Genomic DNA, 16,631 nt, shown 5'->3' on the forward strand with positions numbered 1-16,631 from the left:
TTATTTATTTTCAGCATTTTGACCAGTTAGGAGTCTGTAGTTAGCATCACCTCCCTCAGAGTGAAGCTCCTCATGTTTCTTTCTGGGAGCCTTATTTTACTTACTTTGTTCTTTTGCAAACAGGGTCTCACTAAGTAACCTACTTGCTTTAAAGACCAGGCTGGCCTCAAACTTAGAATCATCTTCCTGCCTCTCTCTCCCAAGTTCTGGGGTTCCAGGCATGGACCGCTGTAGTCACAGCTTGCGTATTACTTTTCTTTTTTTAAAGAGACAGGTATAACTGGAATCACAGGAATGTGCCATCGTGTCTGACATTAGTATGTTTTGAACTTTAGGAAATCCTTTTTCCTACCTCAAATACTGCACATCAAGATTTTATCGAGTTTGATTCATCCATTTTAGACAGCCAAATTTTTTTCCCCTGTACAGCTTTTGTCATGATCTGCTTAACTTTAATTTCCTGCTTGTGATCTTTGTAAACTGGACAAAAGATTGAAGCTTTATTGCGTAAGTATTCGATAAACATATTGCAAAGCAGTTCTTTGCTGTTGCAGGACTGTTAATTCTGAATCCCAGAATTCTTTCCATTTTTTTACATTTTGATCTCTCTTTCCTGGAGATGTCGATGTCTTTGTTTTGAAACTTTCCTATTCTAGTGATGAGATTTTGTTTGTTTTTTCTTTTAGGTTTTTGAGACAGGGTCTCTATTATCCAGTGATAAGATTTTAAAACATGAAATTATTTGCTTTTGGCTTTGATAAAACTTAATTTTGTAGATTCCATTGATTTTTTTTTTTAATCACTAAGAAAATATCTGGGGAATATAGCATGTCAGTTCAGGTGCTCCAAATTCAGGTCTTTATACTCTCTTAACCCAGATTATAACTCTTTTAAATTTCCTATGAAAATACAATAACTGAGCCTGGCATGTCTGTAATCCCAGCACTCGGGAAGGTAGAGGAAAGTGAATCTCTGTGAACTTGAAGCCAGCCTGGTCTACAGAGCATGTCTAGGACAGCTAGACATGCAGAAAAACTCTCTTGGGGTTGTGTTAGGGGGGAAGAGTAAGAAAATAATTACTGCTGGGCAAAAGTAAAACAGCCAGCATTTCTTTTAGTTAAATTATTAACTTAGACATAAACTTATTTGATTGGAAGATATTACCACTAGTGTGGATTTTTGCATTGTGTTGATTTTCAGATACATATGATACCATATAACCAATTCAATTTTAGTGTTTTCTTTAAAATTATATATCAGTCACTTTTAAAATGTTTTACTTAGAGCAGCAGTTTCATAGAAAATTTGAAGTAAAAGTTGTTTATATATATATATATATGTTTTATTATATATTAGGAATTTAATAGGAGTAAGGCTCTAGAAGAAATGTTACAAACATGTTCCTCCCCACCCCCCGGGCGTGTACGGATGGGACTCGGATCCGCGAGTATGTTAGGCAGGTGTTCTAACACTGTTGACCCTTACACAGAACATTTATTAATAATAGTGCTATGCACTAATGTGTTGAGTCAGAACCAGTTTAAAAAATTATGATTGATAATTAGCATAATGAAATAGAGTGTTCTTGGAAGGAAAGCCTTGAAGAGTATTACTATCCTACTCTTAGAACAGAAGACATTGTTCTTTTGTCTTATGCCCTTCCAGAAGCTGAATAGAATAATAGGCTATTTTTATCTACAGTTTCACACACTGCTTAAATCTGTCTTTGATTGAGATAGTTTAGAAAATTGCTTTTTAATTCTTTGCCAAGTTAGTAATACATTTTTCTGGAAAGTAAATAAAAAGATATTTTTGTTCTGCTTATTAATTTTTATTTAGCCAAGTACATTAGTAGAACTCTACTTTTCCTTATTGTTATCTTAAAATTTTATTCTTAGTTTTACTTATTTGTATATTTGTGTGTGTGTCTTTGTGTGGATATATGCTTGCAGAGTTCAAAAGCAAGTGTCAAGTCTTCTGGAGCTGGATTTCTAGATGGTTTTGAGCTGCCCAGTGTGGGTGCTGGGAACCGAACTCAGATCCTCTGTAAGAGCACACACAAATATACAAATAAAGTCCACAGTTTGATGTTTTTACATATTTATAGAAGGAATCAGGAGTATTAGTTTAGTGGTAGAGCATCTGCCCAGAATGTGGGGACTCTGGGTTTGATCCCTAGCACTGAAAAACAAATTATATGAAACATTTAGAAAGGATGCACATTAGATGAAATTGCCTTAACAAAGAGACTCCAAACACAGTGGCATAAAGAAGGCAGTTGATTTTTCTTTCACCCGACAGTCCAGAGGTTGTAAGGAGAGGATTGACAAGATTGGTTTGTTCTCAAGAGCCTCGAGGGATCCCTCGGTTAATAATTAGCTCTGCCGTTCTCTTTGGGATTTCACTATTGGTTGCTTGCCACTCAGTAGGCAAGAAGAGATCTGGAGGTTGCGTGTATCGTTTTCAATCACATCCTTTTGTTTAAACTTAATCACCTACTGTCTTTGTCTATATTGGATCTTGTGATAGGACGTCCGTAGGCTGACCAAATGTGCGTAGCTAAAACTCTGGAGATTCTACCAATAAAGGGAAAAAGAGAATAAATGTTGAATAATAATAATGATTAATTTGGGCTTGTGATGTGAGTGTGGCAGTTGGGTGTGTACACATGCATGTGGTGTGAGTAGAGACACCAAAGGGTGAGAAATCCAATTCAAAAAGGATAAAAAATATTAGTACACTAAAATGTGTTTGCAGTAGGATTATTTATATAAATTTTAAATAGGTATATGTGAATGCAGTTGCCTGAGGAGCCCAAGAGAAGTAGGCTACTTTGTTGTAGATGCTGGGATCTGAACTCAAGTCTTTTGCAAGAACAGTACCCACTCTTAACTGGTGAGCCATTAATTGAAAGTTAATTTTTAATATTTCATTGTATTTCTTTTGTTATATCTAAAGATTTTATGGGTAAAGCAGAAATAGGCTGTACACTAAGATGAGGACAGATGATATTTATTTCTGTGACTCTGAATTACATTAATTAATGATGGTTGGATGTCCCGAGTTTGTACTCAGAGTTATGAATGTTAGTGAAGTTGTTGATAGTACTGATTATCACCTTTGAAACAGATTATAAGCAACACTAGCCTTCATAATTTTGAATTCTGATTTAGAGTGTTTTCATTATCTAGTCATGTGGGAGTTAAGATATCATGTGAAAATAAAATAAAAATTATCTTAACACTATAGACTGTCCAATAAGAGGTTGTGGCTGGCACATAGCATACTGTGTAGCATTTTGAGTTTATGTCTCATTGGTATTTGCAGAACATGATAAAAATCATGGCTCAGATATTCTTACCATCCCCAAACACTAGCATCTGTTTCCTATATTTCTCCTTCGTGTTGGAGCCCAGGAGAGGAGCCCTACTCAAGGACCCATGAAGCTTGCAGTACTTGGGGTTGGGAGTGCTGCTTGAAAAATGTAACTTACCCTGAAAGGCTCCCAGAGCTCCAGTTCTCAAACTTTATACAATATAGAGACCAACTGCTTCTCAGTAACACCATATTTATTTTCATAAAAGCCTAATTGAATTTATCTTGTCTACCAGGAAGTTCAAAGGAAACTAACAGTCAGTTAAAATACTCTTAATAGTTTTCAGAGAATTTTGTCCTTTTGTTCCATTTTTTTCCTTAGTTACATTTGCACTTAATATATATGCTATTGCACTTTTTAAAACAAGATACTTATGTGTTATTCACAATAGAAAGACCTATTGTTAAAAGAAAAAGTACTATGACTGAACTTAATTTCAATAAGAAGAATAGAGTTTCTTTTAATTTTAATTTGTGTTTTCTTATCCGTAAATGGGTTTATCTAGCGGGGTTTGTGAGAAATTGTTTATTTGCTGGAAAATGTTCATTTCTGTTTTGTTTTGTTTGTTTGAGATGTAGCCCAGTGATAGGAAGATGCTTTGTTTGTACAGGGCCATGAGTTTAAGACCAACACGTAAAGAAACCAAAAGAAAACATACAGAACAAGAAAAAAAATCAGGGGTCAGTAAACTATGGCTTGCAGGTATATTCTGTCCAGGGTCCTGTTTTAGTGAGGACCCTGAGCTAAAAATAAGTTTTACATTAAAAATCAGTCCTGTGTGTGTGTGTATGTGCATGTGCATGCATACGCTTGTGGAGATCAGAGGATAAGTCAGGGGAATTGATTCTCTTTTCCACCTTGTGGGTCTAGGATAGAACTCAGGTTGTTAGCCTTGGCAGCAAGTGCTTTTACAAACTATGAAGCTATCTCCCTGACCCAATTTTTATATTTTTAAAAGATCGTGAAAGTTAAAGACTATGAAGGAGGTATTATGTATATCTTTAAAAGCTTGAAGCACTTGTAATTTGTTCTTTGAAAAAATTCTTAATCATTGATTAAAGTCACAGTGAAAGTTATATGTGGCCACATAGAACCATTTTAAAGCATTCAGAAAAATAGTTAAAATCATGTAAGTGAAAACGTCATTTATGGACTGCTGATTACAGTACTGCTTTTTATAGCAATACTTTGAAACAGGAACATTGTTAAATACAGGCCTTTTTTGCAGGGGAACATTTACTTTAAGAGCCATAGCCCAAGACTGATGTAAAGGAAAGACTGATGCATTAAGGGATTGGAAGAATCCAACTTCCCAGTGCTCAGTTGTTTTTTTTTCCTCTAAAAAAATCAGTTACACGTGGGTCCTGAAAACTTATTTTTCTAAGAATTGTTGTGTTTTGTCATTGCAAGTTATTATGATATTAAATAATTCATCTTTGGGTGTAGAAATAATTAATTTTAGGTTACAAAGAAAACAAATTACTAACATGTAGTAGTAGGATTATGGAACACTTTTTTTAATTAAGTTATAATTTATGTAAACAAAAATAGAGGCTGAGCATCCCTAACTTGAAATGCTCTAAAAATATGAAAAAAAAATCTTTACATTTACAGAAGTTAGTTTTTGTTTACATCATGTGAGTTCTGAAATTGAACCCAGGTTGTTAGGCTTGACAGCAAGCAGCTTTACCCACTGAGCCATTTCACTGGCTCCCATATTCAAATATTGTAAAGTGTTGATACAATGCCACAAGTGGAAAATGTGACAACATTTGTCCTATAGAGAGGGTCCTAGTTAAATACCTCTCGTGCAGGTACTAGCAAATTAATTTCATGCTGTTTGTATAAATTGAGCATGAAAATAAATGAATTTTGTGTTCAGGCTTGTGTTTTATTCCCAGACTACTTCACTATGTATGTACAGATATTATTTCAGAGCCCAAAAAAGTTTTAAAATCTGAAATATATTTGACCTAAAGCAGTTTTGATAAGGGATACTCCCCTGTCCTGACATTTCATATATATGTGTCTGTGTGGGCTTCCGTACTCAGCTTTTGTTCTTCCTGCAGCATTTTCTGACTTAATGTAGATATACTTAACATTTCTTGTTAATTTATCCCTAAACATTTAATATTTATTTCATATGTTTGTAAATGATATTTTGGGTTTATTTTGTTTCCAAATGTGTATTACTAATTGCAAAAATTGCATTTGTTTTATATATTGAGTGATTATAGTAGATTTTTTGTTACTTTTTTAATTTCAAGAAAGACTACTTTTAGATTACAGGTTTTTTTTCTATTTTATTGCACTAAGACTGTTTACAATGTTGAAACTTATCAGAGCAGACATCTGTTTTAAAAACAACTATTTGTTTGTTTGTTTTTGAGAAAAGGTCTCATGTATTTCACATTGGCCTCAAACTTGTTGTATAGCTGAGGATTACTTTAAACTTCTGGTCCTATTGTTTCTGCCTATCAAGTTTTGGGATTACAGTTTGTGTCAGCACCTGGTTGTATTGTATGCAAGGCTCGAGATTGAACCTAGAGTTTTTAAGCATGTTAGGCAAACATTACCACTTGAACTACGTCTCCAGCCCTTTTTTTCTTTTTTTAAATTTAAGATTTATTTATTTTATGTGTGAGTGCTCTATCTGCATGTATGTCTTCATGGCAGAAGAGGGCATCAGATCAGTTCCCAGTATAGATGGCTGTGAGCCACCATGTGGGTTCTGGGAATTGAACTCAGGACCTTTGGAAGAACATTCAGTGCTCTTATCAACTGACCCATCTCTCTCTACCCCATTGCCAGCCTTTTTTTTTTTTTTAAAAAAAAGCTCAGGAGCTTAAGTTTTAACTAGGAAGTTAACAATATAACCAATCCATTTTTCTTAACTTCAGAACATTTGAATTCTTAAATTGTTTGTTAATATCCTGTGACTTATTTCTGACTCCTTCAACTCTGAAGAAAATGATTAATTTATTAATTTCTCTAGATTTTACAGCACCACTGACATAACCATTTAGTCTAAAATCTTACACTTGGAGGAATTAAGACTAGTTAGTATTGAGGACTGGAGAGATGGCGTAGTGGTTAAGAGTACTTGATGTTCTTGCACAGGTCCTGTGTTAGCTACCCATATGGTGGCTAAGGGATACAACATTTGCTTGTGATTACGTTCCTGAATTTAGGATATTTAAATAAGTCTGTAAGTCCACAATAAGACACATCATTAATTAGGGTGTGTGTGTTTGTAGTTATATTATTTTCTATAATTATAAAATATATATATGTTGTATATGTATTATATATTTATATGTATATATGTATTATATATAATATAATCTTATGGCAGGTTAAAACTTAACATTAAAAGTTTAACAAATTTAAACTTTATTATGTTTTATTGAATTAAGATTTCGGAATATCTGTTAAGCTTCTCTAGCATTAAGGAATGACAACAGAATTAACCCAGTGTTTTTCAGGTAGATACTCCTGACTTTAAGGACAGTATTTGGTACATAGACTTATGGTTATTGTTTTTATCAGACAAAGGAAATTTTCTTTTTATTTCTAATTTCCTCAAAATTTAATACGTTTGTGTTTTTGGGATGGGGCTGTCATGTAGTCCAGACTGACCTTGACCTATTTACCTCTGCTTCTTGCTTTTTTGTTTGTTTATTTATGGTTTTTCAAGACAGGGTTTTCTGTGTAGCCCTGGCTGTCCTGGAACTCACTCTGTAGACCAGGCTCAAATTCAGAGATCCTCCTGCCTCTGCTTCTTGAGTGGTGGGATCAAAGATGTGCACCACCACTGCCCAGGCCTACTTCTTTGCCTGTCAAGTGCTGGGTTAGCTCATTTGTGAAGGTTCTTGATGAGTATTTTCCTCTTCTCTGTTGTTTGAAAGAACTTGTCTCAGTTTGATATATTCTTCTAAATATTTATTTTTGTTTCTGACTATGCATGTATACATTTGTATATGCATGCAGAGGCCAGAAAAGAGTATTGAATTGAAGGTTTTAGAACTGGAGTTACAGGTGCTCATATTAACATATACAGGATAACTGGATTTTCAATTTTTATTTTTGACGGGATTTCTCTGTGTGGCCCTGACTGTCCTGGAACTGGCTCTGTAGACCAGGTTGGCGTCTAACTCAAAGATCCATTTGCCTCTGCCTCTCGAGTGCAGGGATTAAAGGTACATGTTACACTGTCTGGTTTTTTTTTTTTTTTTTTTGTCCATTTTAGAAAATTATTTTTCTGATATCTAGGCATTTTGTTTTAAATGCTAAATTTACTAACATGAAATTTCTTTTTTTTTAAATTTCTTTAGTATTTATTTATGCTTTAATATTTGTTATATCTGTAATAATGTTTATTTCTTACGGTCACAATTGCTGAAATGATGTTAATGATAGAATTGTATTTATCTTAATGTTATATTGTATTAGAGTACATCAGTTACCATGTGAAAAGGATTATCTTTTTATTTCTAGTTGACGAAGTGCTTTGCAGTTTTGTGTGTGTGTGAGTGTGTGTGTGTGAGTGTGTGTACATGACATGTGAAGGCCAGAAGGAGGACATTAGTTATTAGGTGGATATTAGTTATTAGATATTAGTTATTATTACTGCTCTCCAGCTTATTCCCTTGAGACAGGTGCACTGACTGAATCTCTACCTCTTTATTTTCACTACACTAGCTGACTGAGGAGACCTCTTGGACCTGCCTGTCTCTGTCTACCAGAGAGGAAGTTACAGGTGTGACAGTCATATCTGCTTCAGTAATATAGGATTTTATAAAAACAAAACAGTCTTTTCTTTTTCAAGTTACTTTTTAGAATTTCTAATGATTTACTGAGGTTATGTATAATTTTGACTTAACAAAATTCTTGCATTTCTGAGAATTCTTTTTTTTTAATATTTTTTATTTTTAAATAATTTTATACATTCACTTGTATCCCAGCTGTAGCCCTCTCTCTCTTTCCCTCCCAATCCTCCCCTCCCTCCCTCATGTCCTCCCTGCCCCCTTCCACTGAGAGGGGGTGTCCTCCTCTCTTTCCATCTGGCCCTAGCTTATCAGGTATCTTCAGGATGGTTGCAATGTCCTTATCTATGGCCTAGCAAAGCTGTTCCTCTCCAAGGGGGAGGGGAAGCTCATGAGTTCATGTCAGAAACAATTCCTGTCCCTCTTACTAGGGGAACCCACTTGGCTACTGAGCTACCATGGAGTATGTCTGAGCAGGGGTTGTAGGTTACATCCATGCATGGTCCTTGGATGGATAAACAGTCTCATAGAAGACCCCTGTGCTCAGATATATTTGGACCTTGTGGGGCTCCCTGACCCCTCTAGGATATACTAATTCCTCCTTCCTTCATATGATTCCCTACACTCTGCCGAAGGCTTGGATATGGGTCTCAGCATCTGCTTTGATATACTGCTAGGTAGATTCTTTCAGGTGCCTTCTGTGGTAGGCTACTGTCCTGTTACTTGTTTTCTCCTATTTCCAATGTCCATCCCCTTTTTCTTTCTAGATGAGGATTGATCATCTTGCCCCTGGACCTCTTTCTTGTTTATCTTCTTTAGGTGTACATATTTTAGTATGTTTATCCTATCTTATAGGTCTATATAACTAAGTATATACCATGTGTATCTTTCTGCTTTTGGGATACCTCACTCAGGATGATTTTTTCTAGATCCCACCATTTGCCTGCAAAATTCATGATTTCCTTGTTTTTAATTACTGTGTAGTATTCCATTGTGTAAAAGTATCACAATTTCTGTATCCATTCCTCCGTTGATGGACATCTGGGTTGTTTCTATGTTCTGGCTATTATGAATAAAGCTGCTACAAACAGGGTTGAGCAAATGTCCTTGTTGTGTACTATAGCCTCTTTTGGATATATGCCTAGGAGTGGTATAGCTGGATCTTGAGGTAGCACTATTCCTAATTGTCTGAGAAAGCACCAGATTGATTTCCATAGTGGTTGTACCAGTTGACATTCCCACCAGCAATGAAGGAGGGTTCCCCTTTCTCCACAGCCTCTAAGAATTCTATAAGGTGATTATATTTGGTTTTGCTAGTATTGAGTTTAGAATAGTTTAAATCTGTTTTTGTTAAGATTTTAGTGTTAGATTTATTGTCTAGTTTCCTGAATCTTTTATTTTCCTCTGTTTCCCTATTCTTGTTCCTCTTCCACTTCTGTCATTTTAATTACTAAATAAAAAGTACTACATGTTTATGGTTGTTCAGTGTGTAAGATTTTAGCCTTGTTAGGGGAACATAATCTTACAAATCTAATTTTATAACTAGAGCAAATTTTCTTGACTTAGCAGGGTTATTGTCTAGGTTCTTAGAGAGATTAGGCTAATTCTGTGGTTCTCTCATGAATGTAGAACTCTGCTTAGCATATTTTTATGTACTTCTGCTGAAGTGGGAATTCTTTTAAAGATTTTATTTTTATTTTTTTTTTAATTATGTGTGTGTCATGGTCTTTGTTAATGTGAGTGCAATGTCTATGGAGTTCAGAAGAGGGCACTATCCTCAAGCTGGAATCACAAGTAGTTCTGAGCTACCCAGCTTCCCTCTGTTCTGGTCCTCTGCAAGAGCAATGTGCACTTTTAACTGCTGATCATCTTTTCTTTCCCCCAATTTTGTTTGTTAATGCTCCTAGAAGTATTGTAGGGCTTACCAACAATTTGCATAATTTGTCTATTCTTGGAACATTGGTGAGATAATAAAGTGCTGATGATTTAGTCACTAGGAAAATTTAGGTTATTTCTTACCTTTTAAGTGTAATAGCATAGTTTACAGATAATTCAAGCCTTTTTTTGTTTGTTTGTTTGTTTGTTTGTTTGTTTGTTTGTTTGTTTGCTTTGGTTTTTGGTTTTGTTTTTTCAATACAGGGTTTCCTCTGTGTAGCCTTGTTTGCCTGCCTGGAGCTCACTCTAGACCAGGCTGGCCTCCAACTCTGGGATTTGCCTGCCTCCTGCTGAGTTTTTGGACTAAAGGTGTGTGCTACCACCAACTCTCTGTTTAGTCTTTTATTTTAACTGTTTATTGCACTGGTTTCATTCTTTAATTTTCTTCATTAGTGCTCTGTAGTTTTTATAGTAATGAAATATGGTTGTGTATTTTTTTTACATAGGGAGATTATAATTATATTACAGAAGGTCATATAAATACTTGTACTAAGTAAATTTCAGCTTTATTTTAATTTTTCACTGTGGGTATTTGCTCTTCATTCTCTTCCCATTTCTCTCCACTATTATCATATCGACCATTTTCTTTTTAGTTAAGCCTAGTATTTTCCTTCATTATATCCAACTCACTACTGTATTTAACTGTTCTTTTTTCTTGTCAAAACTTGTTTTCCAGACCTTCATTTTCCTGAAATTTCATTTCTCACTGTTTATATTTCATTTTTAATTGTACTCTTCTTTGTACCTCCATATTTCTTCAGTTGTTGCTTTTGAGTCAGGGTCTCCCAGGCTGTCCTTGAAGTTCATATGTCACCGAGGATGGCGAACTTCTGATAACTTTGATCTTTCTGAATGCTGGGATTAAAGGCAGGGTACCCACTGTGCCCGGTCAGTGTGGGCCTTGTATGCAGTTTATAGCGCTCTACTAACCAACCCACCCCCAGCCATTAGTTTTTCTGTTTTTACCAGCTTATACTATTTCTGCAAAATACTGGCCTTTTCTTCCATGAAATATGAAATTTTACTGAATTCTAAATTTAATGGTAAATTTCTCTCATTTGTAGTTTTATATGAGTACGATGATAACTTAGATGTTTACTGAGATTCTGACATTAAAATTTTGAAAACATTTAACTGGTATTTATGATTGTTTTGGGATATAATGGTACCTGATACTTGGACCATGTAGGATTCAGAAAGATCTTGTTTTTATTGTGCTTGTTAGGCAGTTATTTTGTTGTGTAGTTATCTAGTATTGTAAATTATGTTTGTCTAATCATCAAATTTCTTTTAAGTTTGTGGAAATTTTTTTGTAATTTGTGACAAGGTCTTGCTATTTAGTCTAGATTGGCTTTGAAATCTCTGCAGTCATACCTCAGCATCTTGAATGCTAGGAATACAAATATGATACCACATTGAGCTTTTTGTCGAATTTGCAGATATGTTGTTTAATTTCATTCCTTTCTACCTTCCATTTTTTCAAGAAAGTTTCTCTGGTATCTCTGGCTGCTCTTGAACTTGTTCTGTGGACCAGGTTAGCCTTGAACCCACTTGCCTCAGCCTCCTGAGTACTGGAATTAAAGGCATGTGTCACCCAGCTGTGTCATTCCTCCCCCTCCCCACTCTTCTCCGTGTTTTTTGAGATAGTCTTGTGTGTAGTCCTGACTGGCCTGGAACTCTTTTCTGTGTAGATCAGGATAGTACTCTGCCTCCTAAAAGTGCTGAGATTAAAGACATGTGTCACCACACTTGACCGAAAAGATTTTTATTTATTTGTGTGTATGTGAGCATGTGTGTCACTACACATAGAGGCAAGAAGAGAGTGATGGAGGCTGGGAGCCGATCAATATGGATACTGTTGCCTAGCGTTAGTACTTTAAGGAGTAATAAAACCTGTGTATTGACTATTACTTTGTAGATTGGAAGCATGACATTTGAGTTGGTTGAATAGGTTTTTCATTGCCGTAGATTTAAAAATTTCCCCCACTTCTTTTTTTGGGGAGTGGATGGTAATGGAGAAATGTGTATCACAATTAAAATCTCTCTGATTTCTTGTATAAGTCGCCCTTTATTTTCTATTTGCTTGGTTGTTGTTGTCTTTGTTTGTTTTGTTTTAACTTGCCATGTTATTCTGGAATTAAGCCCAGGGCCTTGGGTATGTTAGGCAAATCCGGAACCTCTGTGCAATAGTCTTAGTGTTTTAATTTTGAGACTGCTTTGCTGAGTGTAGCCCAACCTGACCTCTGCTTCTCAGGTGCTGGCATTATAGGAGTGCACACAACTTCTGGTTGTTATGTATAGAGAAAACTTTCTTTTGGTGTTTGAGACTTTCTTAATACTGTAACTAAGGCAGACTGTAGTCTTTCGACAATTCTTCTGCCTCCACCTAAGGAGTACTTGGAGCATAGATATGTGCTTTTATACCTAGATAATATTCTGACACTTTGTATATGAATATTAGTTTGATAAACATCTTTTAAAAAAACTTTTTATTGATTCTTTGTGAATTTCACATCAGGTACCCCACTCTCACTTTTCTACCTGCCCCTCCATAACCCCCTCCACCAAAAAGAAAACAGCAAAACTAAAACCAAAACCAAACAAACAAACAAAACTCTTGGCCTGACAGCTGTAGTGTGTCACAGTGTGTAACAGAATATATCTTTTTGCCCAAACAGCTCTACTTGCAAATGTTCATTGCAGTGAGTCATTAGTCTGGTTTGAGGCCCCTGGTTTTTGCTATACTATCAAAACTGTATATTCAATGGGACCCCTGTTGCCCTATGTCACGGAGATCCTGCAGCATTGGTTTTGTCTGACTGGTCCCAGGTAGATGTTGGGGTGTGCTGACTCAAAGCCCAGGCCAGTCTGTGACATCAGGGCCAGCTCTCCCATGCTTCCCAGGCGAGGTAGGGGAGTTGGGAGGATGGAGTTGGGGGGGTGGGCTTGGGGAGTGGGATGAGGCCTGTTTTTCTGCCTGCTGCAGGCATTGAGAGATGGGGGCCGGCTCACCCTTTCTCACACCCTTGGGGCCAGTCCTCTTGCTATGCTCAGATGAGGGAAAGGGCCAGCTCTCCTGAACTACCACCCTCCTGGCTTGCTCGCCTTCGTCCAGGCCACCAGGGTGAGGTGTGGGGCTTGCTCTCCAGAGTACTGTAGCTGGCAAAGAGTAGGCTCTCCCACCTGGCTGAATGGAGGGGGCAGGGCACATGGACAATTCCTTCTCCTTCCACATCACCAGACTGGATGAGCTAGCTCTCCTGAGTGCTGAAGTCAGCAAGGGATAGTTGGTGGTGTCAGTTTTTCCTGTGCCCGCATCACTATGCAGCAAATGCAGTGTGGGCCCAGCTTTCCCAAGTACTGTAGCCTGGGAGGGGTGGAGCCAGCTCTCTTGTGTTCATGCCTTTAGTGCCAGCTCTCCCACACTGTCCAGGTAGGGGCAGGTCCAGCTCTGCACAGCCCTGGGACATCAACATGGCCCCAGGTGGCAACCCAGACCATGAATGGCCTTTTGTTGGTAAGAGACCCCTGCTGCTGCTGGGCCACAAACCCAGGCATAGCCCTTGTTGGCAGCATGGGCTGGGACATCACTGTGGCCTTAGGTAGCAGTGAAGGCTACTCACATCAGGCTGTTCTTTACCACCCTCGTGTCTCTAGTTCCACTTCTCTCCAAAGTACACAAATCATTTTACTTTTCTTTCTCTCCCATCTCTCCACCACACACTTGTTCATTTTAGTGGTGCCCACCCACCTGTGCCCCAAGGTGTTGCATGGTTCTCTTGGTAAAAGTCTTTTATTGGGAGTACAATGAATTAGTTGTACATAGAACAGAAGATTTTTGGCAGTACCATTTTAGTTTAATGCTATCAAACTTAACATTCTAGATTCTACTGAATCATAATAGAGAGATTAGGACAACAAAAAATATTTTATTTTAAAAGGATTAATAGCTTTTTCTGTGTTTTAAGTATATTATTATTTAATTTTATCCTGAATGAATGCATAGCATCATATCCAGAAACCTAATAAAACTGAACATTCCATCATATTTTCATATGTAAATTTGATTCTGTGTGTTTGTTTAACAAATTTTAAAGCCTGTTTTTGGGCCTGTATTAAAAATCACAAGTAGATAACGTCTTATTTTTGCCGTTTTATGAATTCTGTTTCAAGGTTACATATCTTCATCCCTTCTTCCTATGCTCCACTCAGCCAAAACAGTTGAAAAGACAACTTCCCTCTGAAACAATTGTAGAGGAGTTTTAATTCACAACATGGTTGTTCTGGAAAGAGATCACATCCAAAGATCTTTTAGGTCTGTGTGATCCAGCTGGAATATAAACACACCTTTACTACAGGAGACAGAGGCAAGCAGGTACAAGTTCAAAGTCAGTCTGGTATAGAGCAAGTTTCAGGTAAAGAAAAGCTTAGCTCCAGGCATGGTGTACATGCCTTTAATCCCAAGCAATAAAGGTAAAGTTAGTTTGTAACAGGAATCACCCATGTTTGAAAGTGATGTCTGATTGAATGACAAAAAAGTGACAAATCAGAGAAAGAGTTGACAGAATAGGATATGCCCAACTCTTATGAAAAGAGAGAGGAAAAGGATGCTACTTAAGGGCCAATGCAGAGAGGGAGGGGGAGTAAGGGAGAGAGAGAGAGCATGAGGGAGCACATTTTTACCAGGACAGTAATAATAAAGAGAGAGGTTGCAGAGATAGAACTCAGGTGAAGATGAATGAGCCAGTAAATGAAAAGGAGCCAGGAGATTAGAACAGATAGATTGAGTTAGTTTGAGGCCAAACAGCAATTCAGAAGCTGAGAGCAAAGCCAGATTGAATAGGTTAGCTGCAAGAGGGGTTTGAGCCGGAACAGCTGAGTTCAGCCAGCCAGCCCAGAGCTCAGAAAGGACAAGAAAGGGTGAGCATATTAAACAGTAAATCTCAGAGACTGAAAACATTTCAAGGCTAGGTTAGCTTGTATGGAGGCTGGAAGTTTCCAGGATTGGTCTAGGTTAACATAAGGAGGCAGTAAGCCTCTGAAACAACAGTTGAACCAGGCAAATAAAAGTTCTTTTTGCAAACAGTGCTCACTTTTGTGGGTGCAAGATGTTAATTATAAGAGATGGGTAGATCTACAGATGGCCTAGTAAAAAGCTTGATTGGCAACACACCCTCTGTGATCACAATTTAAGAGTTGGTAGAAACTGAGTGACTGACTTGGTGAAAGATTTGGATGAACAAAGAGATTGAAATCATTGCTAAACATGATTTAGAAAAGCAAACAAAACACTTGGAGGTTCAGGCTAGAGTTATTGTTACCCCAACCTGGGATAGTTTGATCTCAGTATGTAGCTTGGCTGGCCTGGAACTCATGGCCGTTCTTGTGCGTCGGCCTTTTGAAGGCTTGTAGGTGTGTGCCAATATATCTGGGCCTGCATTCTCCACCTTCCTTCTTGACAGCTCCCCATCCTGTGGTTTGTACCTGACTTCTCATACAAATGGGCACCTGTAGCTATAAGGGCCTGGAGTTCATAATTACAAAGGGTTGTGTGGTTGCTCTTTAAGTTTTACTGTGTTTACAGCTGCTTTTAAGAGTGTATTTGCTTATTTACTTGTCTCCTACCTACATGTTGTTGTTTGCTAGTTTTTAGTTATTTTATTTTTTTTCTGAGACAGGGTTTCTCTGTGTAGCCTTGGCTTCCCTGGACTCAATTTGTAGACCAGAGTGTAGTTTTCATTTTTTATATATTATTGTTTAGTTCATCAGGTTAGACGTTGAAACTTTGTATGTGATTCTGTTTATTTGTATTTTTACCAGGTTTTTTCCTCATTGTCTCTTCTTTAATTTTTGACTTTCTGGAATTTGTTCTTTACTGTACATGTGTGTTGCTTGTACCACGAACTGAGGTTGTTTCACCTCTTCTACCACATGGCTTCTAAGGGTCAAATTCAGATCTTTAGGCTTGGTGGTGGCAAGTCCTTTACTTTCTGAGCTATTTCACTGACCTCTGTTTGAAGCTTTGACATAAGTAAATCAAGTCTTAGAACTTTAGATTGTGTTACCTAAGATCATATGTCTACTAAGTGGAAGAGATGAGGTAGAAATGAGCTTTTCCTTTTTTATAAATATTTTATTTATTATGTATACATTGTTCTATCTGCATGTACACCTGCACACCAGAAGAAGACACCAGATCATATTATAGATAGTTGTGAGCTACCATGTGGTTTTGGGACTTGAACTCAGGACCTCTGGAAGAGCAGCCAGTGCTCTTAATTACCCACATATATTTTACCATTCTTAGATAAGATTTGATGACCTTCTTTCTTAATGCTACAAGTATTCAGATGAAGTCACTTGTATCTTATGGTACCTCTTACTGCCTTGTCCCTTCCTTCTCTCAATGTGAAGAAGATACAGTCTTATAAACCTTTAAAAATTAAAAATAATCAAAAAGCAAAACCTGAAAGTATTATTCAGTTCATTTTTTGTTATAATAAACTTTCTAGAAAGATTTTGTATACCTGAGCCCCAGTATCTTGTTTCCTTCT

General features: G+C 37.0%; 1 protein-coding gene across 9 annotated transcripts in view; it reads left to right on the plus strand.

Moving 5' to 3' along the window:
• Positions 1-16,631, plus strand: part of Cnot4 (CCR4-NOT transcription complex subunit 4) — a 106,304-nt gene that overhangs the window by 31,172 nt on the left and 58,501 nt on the right. Inside the window, exon 1 of one of the 9 annotated variants that reach the window (XM_055602019.1) lies at positions 8,113-8,135. The exons of the other annotated variants lie outside the window; for them this stretch is intronic. The gene's annotated coding sequence lies outside the window, so the exon portion shown is untranslated. Of the gene's footprint in view, positions 1-8,112; positions 8,136-16,631 lie in introns of those variants that run through there. 9 annotated transcript variants of the gene reach the window in all.

This window comes from Psammomys obesus, unplaced genomic scaffold (genome assembly GCF_907164565.1).
Source record: "Psammomys obesus unplaced genomic scaffold, mPsaObe1.curated_primary_1811, whole genome shotgun sequence".
NCBI lineage: Eukaryota > Metazoa > Chordata > Mammalia > Rodentia > Muridae > Psammomys > Psammomys obesus.